The 12,269-nt window shown below is 45.9% G+C and overlaps 1 long non-coding RNA gene across 1 annotated transcript; it reads right to left on the minus strand.

Moving 5' to 3' along the window:
• Nucleotides 1–747: 747 nt before the first annotated feature.
• LOC128627277 (uncharacterized) lies at nucleotides 748–7,732 on the minus strand. The gene is made up of 2 exons (XR_008391431.1): nucleotides 7,299–7,732; nucleotides 748–6,680 (listed from the first exon to the last, which is right to left on the minus strand). It is a non-coding gene; the product is annotated as an uncharacterized LOC128627277 (long non-coding RNA).
• Between the last annotated feature and the right edge of the window lie 4,537 nt (nucleotides 7,733–12,269).

Raw genomic sequence — 12,269 nt, forward strand, 5'->3', positions numbered from 1 at the left:
GCGGGGGGGGGGGGGGGGGGGGGGGGGAGGGCAGAATCCGACTTTGCAACTCGCTGCCCAGAAAACCTACCTCCGAGATTTCTTAGAAAGTCTCAGATGCTTAGTGCAGTGGCAGTGGTGCCGATTGTCATTCTCGAAGGCAGCAAGGCCCTGTGGTTGATAAAATGCTGGATTTACCTTTGACAGCGTTGACATCCCCAAACCCTGCAGGACTCTCCTGGGCAAGCAGGAGTGTCGGTGGGGGGGCCCTGCAGGCGAGCCCTGGGTGGGCCTGCCTTTCAGGACCATGGCTCTCTCATGCGTTATAATAAAAACACTGATAAGAAGGTAGCCTGCACAATTTTATTTGTCAGTTATGCTTCAATAAACCACAAATGCAGAAGGCAATCTGGGGAAATACTGTATCCGAGGAACAAAACGGGTGCATCCTGTGGCCCACAGGCCACCTGGGTCCCAGCATGGCTGCGAATGTGGCCCAACACAAAATCATAACTTTACTTAAAACATTATGAGATTTTTTTGTGTGCGTGATGATGCGTTGCAATGTATTTAATCTTCATCTTCCAGTGAGTCCCAGAAATGTGAAACTGTTGGACATTCATGTGAAAAACACGGAGAATCCGAGTTCTGGCCTGGACACCCAGGAACTGACAGATGTAGGGAAAATACTCACTCTGAGCCCACGTCCTTGTTGTGAGAACCGGGGGGCCAGGTTGTTGTGGGAAATGAAGCGACCAAACACCGAGGGATTTTGGAGTACGAGGTTTATTTTACATGCATGGGCTCAGAGGAGTCATTTCCAAATTCTGAGCAATGAACAAAGGATTCCTGGGGTTTTTATAGATTAGGGTCTTCTTGTCTACGTGGCAAGGCGGGATACAGAAGCGGAATGCGGAAGTTAGTCCTGTCTAGGGGCAGAGCCAGGGCTCAAGGACACAGGTGTCTACGGGGCAGAAGCAGAATGCGATAATTAGTTCTATTTACGGGGCAGGGTTCAAAGGCTCCTATTATTCAGTTCCAGGGCTCCAAGGACACAGAAGCAGGGGTGTTAATCTCAGTCCTAGCTAATGCACTGTTGTTTACTTATCCTAGACAGCCCCATCATTCTCCCCAGGGCGCCTGGGGCCTGGGCAAATAAAGGTTAAACAGAGGTTTTTCAAAGTTTCCCATATCATTCCCCCCTTTTATGCTAAACAGCACTGGTTGCTTGTTTAAGCATAATATATATTTTTGTAAGAATAAACAAGTCCCCCCTTTTCTTAGATTTAGAGTATTAATGAGGTTTCTTTCTTTTCCCTTTTGGACTATTACACACTTCTCTGTAGAACTACTTACATGGTTCTAACAAAGTAAACAAAGATTTAGAACAAAAAGAATACAGATGGTGTAAAGACTAGGTATTTTTCTTGCTATTACTTATAATTCTAGTTTTATTATTGCAAAAGAGTAGTCAGAAACTAAGTTTTTTCTTCTCCTTTTTAACTTAAAATATTTTTATGTCTTTGCTCTCTACTTGCTTTGTTCTAACTCCGGGCACTGCAAACCAGGAAAGAGCACACATCTGTGTCTCAGGCCGCTGTTATCATCAGCTGCATCAGGCAGGATCTTTGGCCAATCCAAAGTTATGTGGCACTCCCTCACAGTCCACTGGCAAGAGGTCCTTTTTTGTACTAAGTTCCAGTCAAAGTCTCTCCTGCCCTCTAGGCTACACAGCCAAAGGGGGAACCCCAAAGCCACATGGGCCTCCTTCACCAAAGCTGCAGGGGTCGGCACTCTGCCTTAAACTATGCGGTGCCCTCTTTCACCTGGGTAGTTTATCCCCTTATGGCCTGGAGTTGATCTTTTCTAAGCTCTGACACAGGCCTCCCCCCCTCAGGGGCTCTGCTCCTAGCCATATCCTGGGTAAGTGACTTTATTTCCTTAGCTCTAAGTCTGGCCATACTATTCAATATATCTATGAAACTAGCTAAAAGCTATATGTCAAATAATTACCTTAGAGGTCAGCTGCAAACCTGTTGCTATGTACAACATCTCTCACTGGCCCCGCTCTATTCGTCCCCCTCTCCCGGGGAGTGGTGAGTACACCTCAATATCTCTTGGATACCCTGAACCTTGGATCTCATCCTAAATCTTTTCTGGGGCTCCCTGTGGATGCACTCTGTATTAATATTCTTCCTTTTAGATTTATACCTATTTCATAATTATATAAAGGAAAAGGGACGGAGGTCTCATCTTCTTGTAACTTCTTCCAAGCTGGAAATGGACGCTGTCTTATTTACCCTTGGGTTGGGGTGCCCTGAAGGGGAGCAGCACGGAGGGAGTCTTTCCTGTAAGGGGAAAGACCTCACAGGGTCCTGGTCAGTTGGCTGTCACCCGGACATCGCAGGCTTGGTGTCCAGAGGCTGGCATTACTGGACCGCTGTCATTCTGGTCAGGTCATGTTCTGGAGGTGACAGATTAGGCAAGAAATTGGAAGTACAATTTAATAATAACTATTAATAGACAATGGCAGGCACTTCAGTAATGATTAGGAGTTCCCTCCTTTCAGGTTTCTGAGCCCTTTCTGTCCAAGCTATCAAGACAGAAAAGAGAAAATTAGTTCTAAAGTGAAGCCCACAAACCGCCCCAGTCTTTTACTAACCCAACTACTTAGTTCAGCCAAACCATTGAGTCTTAGTGGGGTAATGATGGAGATGGGCTCCTTAAGTGAGGCCTATCTTGCAACTAATCTCTCATAGGCATAGGCAAGTCATAGGCATAGGCCCTATGAAAACAGAAGAACACATAGGTTAATTGGCATAACTATCCCTAAACCAGTCTCTGCGCCCGTGAGACTGTCTTTTGGGAAGACATTCTATTGCAAGGTCCTTCTTACAATGACATTTAACAGTGGCAATTTGACAAGGTCCTTTGCACCTGTAAATTGTACATCTTTGGTGACATCACAAACCTGGTTTTAACTTTCAAATGAGAGCAAATTTTCAAGACAGTTAGCTGTACCACTCTGATGTCTAATGCTGAGCACTGTGATTTTCCTTGAACTATAATTTTTCTCCTTAAGATTACCCTCACTGTTATTACAGGGACTACTTTGGGTCCCGCTTTTAATTTTGACTGTTCGTTTGCATAAACACCCCAAGAGCAGCCTGGATCACTTGTGATCCTTAAGTCTGCTTTGCTGGAACTCATACACTTACCCAGGGAACTCTTAGATTGACTTTTCAATCTGCCTCTCAGGGCATAGCAGCGCCACACATCTGGCCTCGCCTGTACCAGTTGTTTCACTCAAATCCTTGAGCGTCCATTGTGCTTACAGGTTCCTTTTCAGCCATCTTTCAGGAAAGCAACCTTCATTCCTCCCCTGGAAAGACTGGCACGAACCACACAACTAGCTAAAGTACCAGGCTTTTCTTGTGGGCTTTCACTAGCTTCACAGGTCAATCCTAGTTCCTCTGAGCTTTCCGGTAATGACCAGAACCTATATGCCTCCTTCAGGCGTGACATTCCAGTCAAAGTCCTGGTTAACAAAACTACTATTAATGGCTGGTCTTATTGAATTTATGCAAAGAAACCTTATAGTGTCATTATTCCTTCAGACAATGCCAAATTCTGGAGGGGTTAGGAGAAAAATACAAAGCATGATGGAAAATCTTTTTTTCTTCTGATACCTATTAAGATTGCATCTCTATGCCTTTTACCTTCTATTATTAACTTTATATAATTCCTTTCCAAACTTTTGCAAACTTCTACAACCTTTTATATATTTTTTCATTTTCATATCTTATATTTTCTTTTGTTTACTTTTTTTTACAGAGTATGAAGTTTTAACCTTTCCTGGAATCCTCAGTTTCTTTTTCAGAGCAGATACAGAGCAAAACCTGAAACACAGAGTTCTGAAACAATACAGGTAGAGACATTCTCTTGCACCGATGCGTCCACTGGTGCCTCACAGAGACATGCTCCTTCAGATCTGGTCTCATGGCAGAGACATGCTGCTTTGCCTCAGGCTGATATACTCATCAGCCACAATTGACCCTTCCTGGGTCCCGGGTGGCAAAGGCATTCTCCCCAACCGGCTACAGGTGACCTTCCCTAGGTCTTCAGGTACACAGGGTTTCTGATCAGAAGCAAAACCAATGGCAGAGACTTGCTCTCTTCCAATCCGGTCTCATGGCAGAGACATGCTCTTTGCCTCAGGCTGAAACACTTATCAGCCCCAAATGACCCTTCCTGGGTCCCAGGTGGCAAAAGCATTCTCCCCAACCGGCTACAGTGACCTTCCTTAGGTCTTCAGGTGACCTTCAATAGGTCTTAAAACACAGGTTTCTGATTAGAAACAGAACTACATGTGAGAAATTTGCTTTTTCCATGAAATTAGAAAACAAGTAGTTGAGGTTTCCTTTACTCTAGGTTTAAAACTTTCATATCCTTTATACACATTTTTGCTCATTTAGATTTAACTATCACTTTCTTTTAATCTTGGTTTCTTTCCCACACTGGGAAAGGCTGTAGTTAAACTCAATGCTTAAACTCAGTATGCGGCAGCTAAAAATCCCTAGTACTTCAGGTATCTTTTACTAAAAGTCTCTAGATTTGCAGGCACATTCCTTTCAAACCTTCTGAAGCCTAGACCTTGCAAATACCATACCCTATAAATCAGGTGGTCACTCTTGGATCTCATTTCATGACTTCTAAAACTAAAGCGATTCCTATCAGAATCAGTTACACAGAGAACCTGACTGCTGCAGCTAGAAACGTTTTGTACCCCAGAATGGCTGACCTTCGGAGCCGGCCGGCCCCCGGAGGGAACCCTGAACCTATCTATAACCAGGGCAGTCCATGCCAAAGTCATGGGAAGCCAGGGCACCCAGGTCAGCTCCCCTACATAGACAGATGACAGGAATTAGCTCAGAGCATGCCCCAGTGGCCGAGCCAGTGTGCAGGGGAGCAGGGACAACCGAGGGGCACCAGAGAGAAAGGGGCAAACGAGGTCCCAAGCCTGCTCCCAATCCAGAGGCAGCCTATCCGCCGTCCCAGCGGCTCTATCTAAGCTTCTCACACACTAGGACCCCTCGGACTCTTATCATATGAATGAAAGCACTCCTAGCAGACTTCACAGGTTCATTAGCAAGCTTTTGTGACGCCAAATTTTTCCTAACTCTAGCAAGGCACGGGAGTTGCACCTCTCCCTAGTAGGCATTCAGGCCTAAGGAGATCGAAGTCAGAAAGCGCTTCTCCCAGAATATACGGGGACTCAGGGCTTTGTCAAAGCTGGGGGGAAGTCCCACTCGCTACCGACTTCCGACCAAGCTCTGGGGGGCAGGGAGAGAAACCCAAGGCAGTGCCTGCCACCAGGGAGTCTTGCACTCCAGAGGTCGTCTCTCGCCCCCAGACCCTAAGGGCAGCGGCACAGAGCGGTTAGCAATATCTCTTTACTCTTGTTTATAAAATCAAATCAAAATAGGCCTGTGAAATCTGCTATTTGTTATTCTCGAATGCAATTACAAGGAACAATTTCTATATACATTATAGAGTACAAACAGGAATTAATTAAGGCATTTCTGGGTTGTTACAGCTCAAATTCTTAAATCTAGTCAGTTGAAAAATCATATAAACACATGGGATACATAAAAGTAACAGGTTTGGTTACATTTCAATTTTGGAAGAATTAGCACAGACTTTACAAAGTTACTTTCAGCATGAAGAATCTGAAAACACTCTTGCTTGTTTGCAGCATTAATTTAGTCTCTTTAAAAGTCTCTCTTAGGTGACCACTCCAGGGGCGCTGGTTGGAATTCCACACAGCTTGGAGAAACCTGGAGCTAAAGGTCATTCAGAAAGGCAAACAGCACACTCCCCTCTCCGAGCTAAGAGTTAAAATGGCCAATAAATCACTCTCGGGGGGAAAGGCTCAAGACTCTTTTAAAGTATGATGAGCTCGTCTCACAATTGCCAGACCAGTCGAATTACAAGGTCCTCACTGGCAAACATTTCAGAACTTAAAATTCCTCACGCCTCAAGCTGCTGCAGCAGAAAACTCACTTCAGTGCCTGCCATCAGCCCCGCCCACTGGCTGAAACCCTACCCGTTGCTAGGAAACAGCCAGCGGGGCTGCCGCCCTAGTCAGCAGTAGCCTGGGGGGAAGGGCTCCGCCAGCCACCGAAGTCAGCACGGTCGGGGAGGGGGTTTACAGTATAGCACTCCCAAAGAAAATCCAGGTCTCCCGCTAGCAGGGAAACCTCCTGCTCTAGGCTAGACAGTTCGACCAGCCCGTTGCACACTGGGGACTGCCTGTCCTGCCCCCCAGCCGCCAGGCCCCTGGCTCTCGCCCTCCGACCCTGTCTCCGGGGCTGGGGAGGGGGAAGCGGTCGCTCGGAGGAGCTACCCAGCACCTCGGCAATCCCGTCTGTCCCGAGGAGACAGCCTCCCGCCCCCGCCCCGCCACCTGGGGTGCCGATAAGGGGAAGAGAAAGGGGGTGCGGGGACGCGAGAAGTGTGCGCGCTTTTCCAATCAGCGAGCGAGGGTCCCAGCATTGCTGACTGGGAGAACTCTGGGGACGGAATACTCATCTCGTCAACACCGGCGCCGGCGCGGCCTCCGTGCTGCTTTGTTTCAACCAGTCAGATTCCTCGGCTCCGGCACCTGCGGACCCAGCTGGCGCGCGTTTTTTTTTTTTTTTCTACAAATTAGACATAGAAACTCACAGACAATGACATAGCCGTGACAAACAAAGACTGCACAGATACAGTTTCTCCTCTCACACAGGCGAACCGCGGTTCTCACACAACTTCAGCTCTTTCACTCATACCTGCCGAGCCCCACACGACGCGGACACACAAAGGGTGGGGTAGATTCGCTCGTCCGCCTGGCCTGCTCCCTCGCGGGACGAAGTCAGTCTTGGCTAAGGTTGCCCCAGCAGAATTCGGGGTTAGCTGCCAACCGTTATGCCGTATGACCTGACACAGGAACCGCAGGTTGGGACCCACTCTTGCTCCGTAGGACCAGCCCGTGGAGCCACAAACACAGTCGCACACACTTTCACGCTCAAGCACTCCGAGTTTAAACAATACCCCCCCTGAGTACGGGGTCAAGTTGTGGAACCCGGTATGGATCCCACCTAAACTCAGGACAAACCCCCTGGTAGGGGTCAAGTTGTGGAACCCGGTATGGATCCCACCTAAACTCAGGACAAAACCCCCCGAGAAGGGTTCGAGTGGTCGGAATGCATCCAACCCAAGGTTCCAATGAGAGGTGATCAGCCTCTTCCAGTCTCGGGACAAGTCCCCGGGGCACTCACCAAGTTTGGCGCCTCCAATCAAGGCCTTTAATCAAGTCGTAGTCCAGAATCTCTCACTTCCCGCCTGGCTGTGCGGGTCAGCGGCCGCCGCCCCAACCGGACGGGGCCTAAGAAATCTCAGGGCACGTGCACCCCCGCTTTCCCCAGTTGGTCCTGCGGCCGCCTCCCGGCGTTTCCAGACGGTGACAAAAGGCCTGAATTAGTGTGAGGTCGCGATTTCCCGGTCAGGGAACCAAATGTTGTGGGAAATGAAGCGACCAAACACCGAGGGATTTTGGAGTACGAGGTTTATTTTACATGCATGGGCTCAGAGGAGTCATTTCCAAATTCTGAGCAATGAACAAAGGATTCCTGGGGTTTTTATAGATTAGGGTCTTCTTGTCTACGTGGCAAGGCGGGATACAGAAGCGGAATGCGGAAGTTAGTCCTGTCTAGGGGCAAGCAGGCTCAAGGAACAGGTGTCTACGGGGCAGAAGCAGAAGCGATAATAGTTCATTACGGGGCAGGGTTCAAACTCCTATTATTCAGTTCCAGGGCTCCAAGGACACAGAAGCAGGGGTGTTAATCTCAGTCCTAGCTAATGCACTGTTGTTTACTTATCCTAGACAGCCCCATCATTCTCCCCAGGGCGCCTGGGGCCTGGGCAAATAAAGGTTAAACAGAGGTTTTTCAAAGTTTCCCATATCAAGGTCTGTGACGGCAGAGCGCACAGTGCCAGTGGCAGGGCTGTCCTGGGGTGTCGTGACCCGCATGGATGGCGGGGGACGGGGTTCTCTCCAGGAGCCCCGCGAAACTGCGCAGCAGGGCTGGGGTGCTTGACCGCCGAGAATGTGCTGAGTTTGGAAGTTAATGGGATCCAGTGAATCAATGGTAATCGACCGATGTCACACGGATTCTGCCGATTCTGCAGGAGCCTTTGAAGGGAAGTCATTGGGACTTTGCGTTGTTTCCCAACACAGAAAATGTCCAGGAAAAATGTTTCTGCGCTGTTTTCTAACGCGACACCCCATCCGCCTGTCTCCTTCTTCTGTGAAGTGCCTGTAATGTATTCCTACGGAGGCACGCAGTTCGAGCTGCCTCGCGTGGTAGCCCCTGCGATTCTGAACGTGTGTCGCCCACCGGCTTATTTCAGTTTCACAGCCAAGCTCAGGTGCAGCGCTGTGCCGTTTCACCGAGGATGCGAGGGAGGTGCATCTGCTCACCAGGGAGTGAACAGAGAGGTCGTGCCTTCCACCACCCGCTGTTTTCCCAGCCCTTCTTCAGTGCACTCGACACAGATCGGGACATTTTCATGTCCCGACACTGGTGCAGATTCAGGGAAGTGCCATCAGTCAGCTCCCTCCGCCACACCGTCACCATGCGGCGTTATGCTTACCCCTGGCCGGAGCGAGGCTTATTTTATTTTGTTGGACCAGGATTGCGAATTTGACTAGGTAGCCGTCTATAGTTTCTACACGGTTAAGGTAAATGCTTAGATAAATCAAAGGCAATACCTATTTTTAAGGTCAGGTCCACACTCATCCTAATAGCATGACAATGGCAGACATTTATTTCCTGATTTTCTGACTTTTGCTAAGTCCCCTCCCTACCTCTCTCTCATGTACTTACACACACACACACACACACACACACACACACACACACACACACACACACAGCCCTGGATGGGCCAATCACCTGCTGGTGTGAAGTGATTTCTGCCTTCTTGATTTGACTATGCAGGTTTTCCCCCAGGGGCAAGGAGACCACTGCCCCAAACTTGGGGTTCTAATCATACCAGCTCAGTGGGTGTGGGATAAAAAAGGGGGGCTTCTTATTCACCTTCTGAGTCTGGAATTCAGGGTCAGGATTTCTTGACTTTATTTCTTGCAATCTATTCAAAACCACATTGTACAGCAGGGTCTCCTCCATCCAGAAATGTGCAGTTTCATGTTCTGCGAATACACTGGAAAAGCAATGAAAAAGACAGTTTGGAAGAGAGTAATGGCACTGCCGTCTTTAATCATTGCTACCTCCCCCCAATCAATCTTGAGATCAATCCAGAGGACTGTGTTTCAACCACCAAAAAACTGACTTAACAGTTTGAAATACAAAAACTTGTTTTTCAGGATAAGCAACCCCCTGCCCCCAACTTTAATTCAGTAAATGAAGTTCTCTTGGTAGAATTTGGCTTATCTGCAGAAGAAGGAGAAGCTTAGCTGTACTCTCTTTCTGTATATGAAGATGCATTAAACCCAAGACCCAAAAATACCAGAATGAAATGAATTCTTTACACCCGGCAATGGTCGCGATCAAGATAATCTGTGTATATGTATGTGTTTTCGTGTGCGTGTATGTGCATGTTTATGAAGTTTGAAGTGTTGACAGCCTTTTGTATCCGTTCACAGCTCTGTTATAAAAAAGCACGATTTTGCAGGATATCTCAGTGGATCTTCCCATTAACACTGTGAGGGAGACCCAACCAGTAAAGTGGCTTGCAAATGTCAAGATGATAATGGTTTTCATGATAAATAAAAAAAAAAGGGAAATCTTATCTCTAAGATTATTTACCTACCACCCCTAAGCTCACCCGTGGAAACAGCTTCATGCATTTTTACTGAGCGTAACCTTTCTCCAGCTCTCAGTCTATGTGATTTCAGAGTCAATGAGAACATATCCAGGGATTTAAAAAAAAAAATAGAATTATCTGGAACAGGGTACATTCACCTTTCTGGATTTCAGGCACTGAGGACAATGCAAGTTTGGGGCTGGCTAGCATCACCTTGGTCCCTACCCGGCCAGCCTGGCTGTGAATAAAGCTGTCAGAGAAGATGGCCACCTGAGACATGGAGGGAGGCAGGCTGCATGTGGAGAGCCTGGCCTCTGCCTGCCTAAATGAAGAATTTTTTTGAGAAGCAGGGAAAGGTGCCTCCTTTAGATCGGTGTCAGATTTGGCAAATAAACACTGTTGGAGAAGGTCATGGAGAGGTGACCGCTGGTTGCCCCACAGGAGCGACCTGGGCCCCTGGGGGCTCCTCACCCCTCCCCTGTCCTTGAAATGTACATTCCGCCCACTGTTCCTGCAGTGGGAGGCATTTTCAAAGGACACTTGAGGGATCAATGTGTTGTTTGGGGCATCTGGACGGCATACGTGACTAAACCCTGCTAAAGCCTCTATATAAACTTTTAAGATTCTGGTGGGCATGAAGGTCGATTCATCTTGCAGCCACCTCAGACAAGCCTTGTGAATAAATTCTCTTGCTTGTTGGAACTGCCGCCTACCGTTCTGGAGTGGTCTGTCTCTTTCTTTGGTGTATCCTTGCCCTCTGTGTACAGCATTCAGTTTTAGATTTTACCCAGGGAACTCCCAGAGTTGCAAACCAACAAACACCTTTATGCAAAGGAAAAGAGCCTTATCCCTCCAGGTGGGTGCAGTTCAGCCTCCGGGATCCATGATTCTGAGGGGGGTGTGACCTGAGTACATATATGCGGAGCAAACACTGAATACTTATTTCTTGCATCCCTAGATCTAGTCATTCCTGCAGCCACTGTATCCCTGGACTTCGCCATTACATCAGGCAGTATTTTTTCTCTTTGTCAAGCAAGTGAGAAGTTGCTTGCAATCAAATGCAAGCTGAGTGCTGTAAGTACCAGATCTTAGAATGTGATATGGGCTGTGGGCTGGAAACTTGTGTGTGTTGGGTAGTAGCTAAGGAAGCAGTTGAAATTGGGCTTATTCAATCTTGGAACTCCCAGAATGCTTTCCATTAAGACTTGAGTTTTAGAGTTTAGATAAAATTAGACTGTGGTTTTAATTTTGTTTTATTTCCTTATATTTTTATGCAAAGGTTATGCCTTGTTTATAAAATGAATTGGGATGAATTTCAATTGAAATAGAATCATCTCACCCTTGAAATATATGACCAAATTTACTAAGACAAGTGTCTGGGATTAATATTTTGACATAATTCATTGGAAACAATTTGTTTTTTTTCCAAAGTTCTTGCTCTACTCAATTTCTCTACCTGTTATTAAATAAGGTTTTCTTGCTTATATTTTTCTAGAAGATTTTCACCATTTTTGTGTATTAATAATTTCACTTATTTCTGGAATAATCCCTGGCAGAAGTTCCCCTATCCATTATATAATTTTAAAGAACCAAGATCTGGCATTTAAGCAAAAGAATTGATACTCTTTATCCCTTTAATATTTTATTGCTTTTTTTCTTTTAGCATTATAATCTCATTTCTATTTTTCTTAGGTACATTTTGTTGTGCTTTTTCTAATTTCTAAAGTTGGTTTGATTCTTTTTTATAATAATGAAAGAGTTTTGGCTGTGAATTTTTGGCTGAATAAAACTTTTGCCATCTCAGTTAAATTTAGGTATTCTCAATATTGTTAGTTTCTAAATGTTTTGCAATTTAGAAAGTAACAATAGGTTTAGATTTGCAATCTAAATTTCTTTGCAATTTAGTGTAGATTCTTTCTTTGAAGCAGAAGTAATTTAATTGCATGCATTAGCTCCGCCTTTTTCTCTCTCTTATTTATTTCTATGATTTTTTTCTCATTATCACATAATTTAGCTACATTGTATTCACGATACATAAGAGTCTCAATATGTAAGAAGAAATTGAAGAAGAGTCTGGTCACAGACTATTAGTGGATTTCATTGGTTTCTAGTTGTTTTGAGAAAATATGGGGGCTGACTTTAGCTGATTTTCACACATTTAAAAAATGATTTCACTGGCTTTTTAAAGATGAATCCACATGCCCAATCTTCCTGCTTTTTTCTAATTTTTGCCTTCTCTCCATCCCCAACTTTCATCTTATTATCCTAAATATCTAAAATTCACAATGGATCGCTGGAGTCACTAATAAATAAAGATTTAGGAGAGACTTCTGAGGTTTGTTTATATGGGGTTCGATTTCTTAATTTGGCTGCCCAGTTCTACAGCACCACTTAGATTATTTCAATCATTTCAAATATTTTTA

The sequence above is a fragment of the Artibeus jamaicensis genome, unplaced genomic scaffold (genome assembly GCF_021234435.1).
Source record: "Artibeus jamaicensis isolate MK-2021 breed Jamaican fruit bat unplaced genomic scaffold, CSHL_Jam_final contig_354, whole genome shotgun sequence".
NCBI lineage: Eukaryota > Metazoa > Chordata > Mammalia > Chiroptera > Phyllostomidae > Artibeus > Artibeus jamaicensis.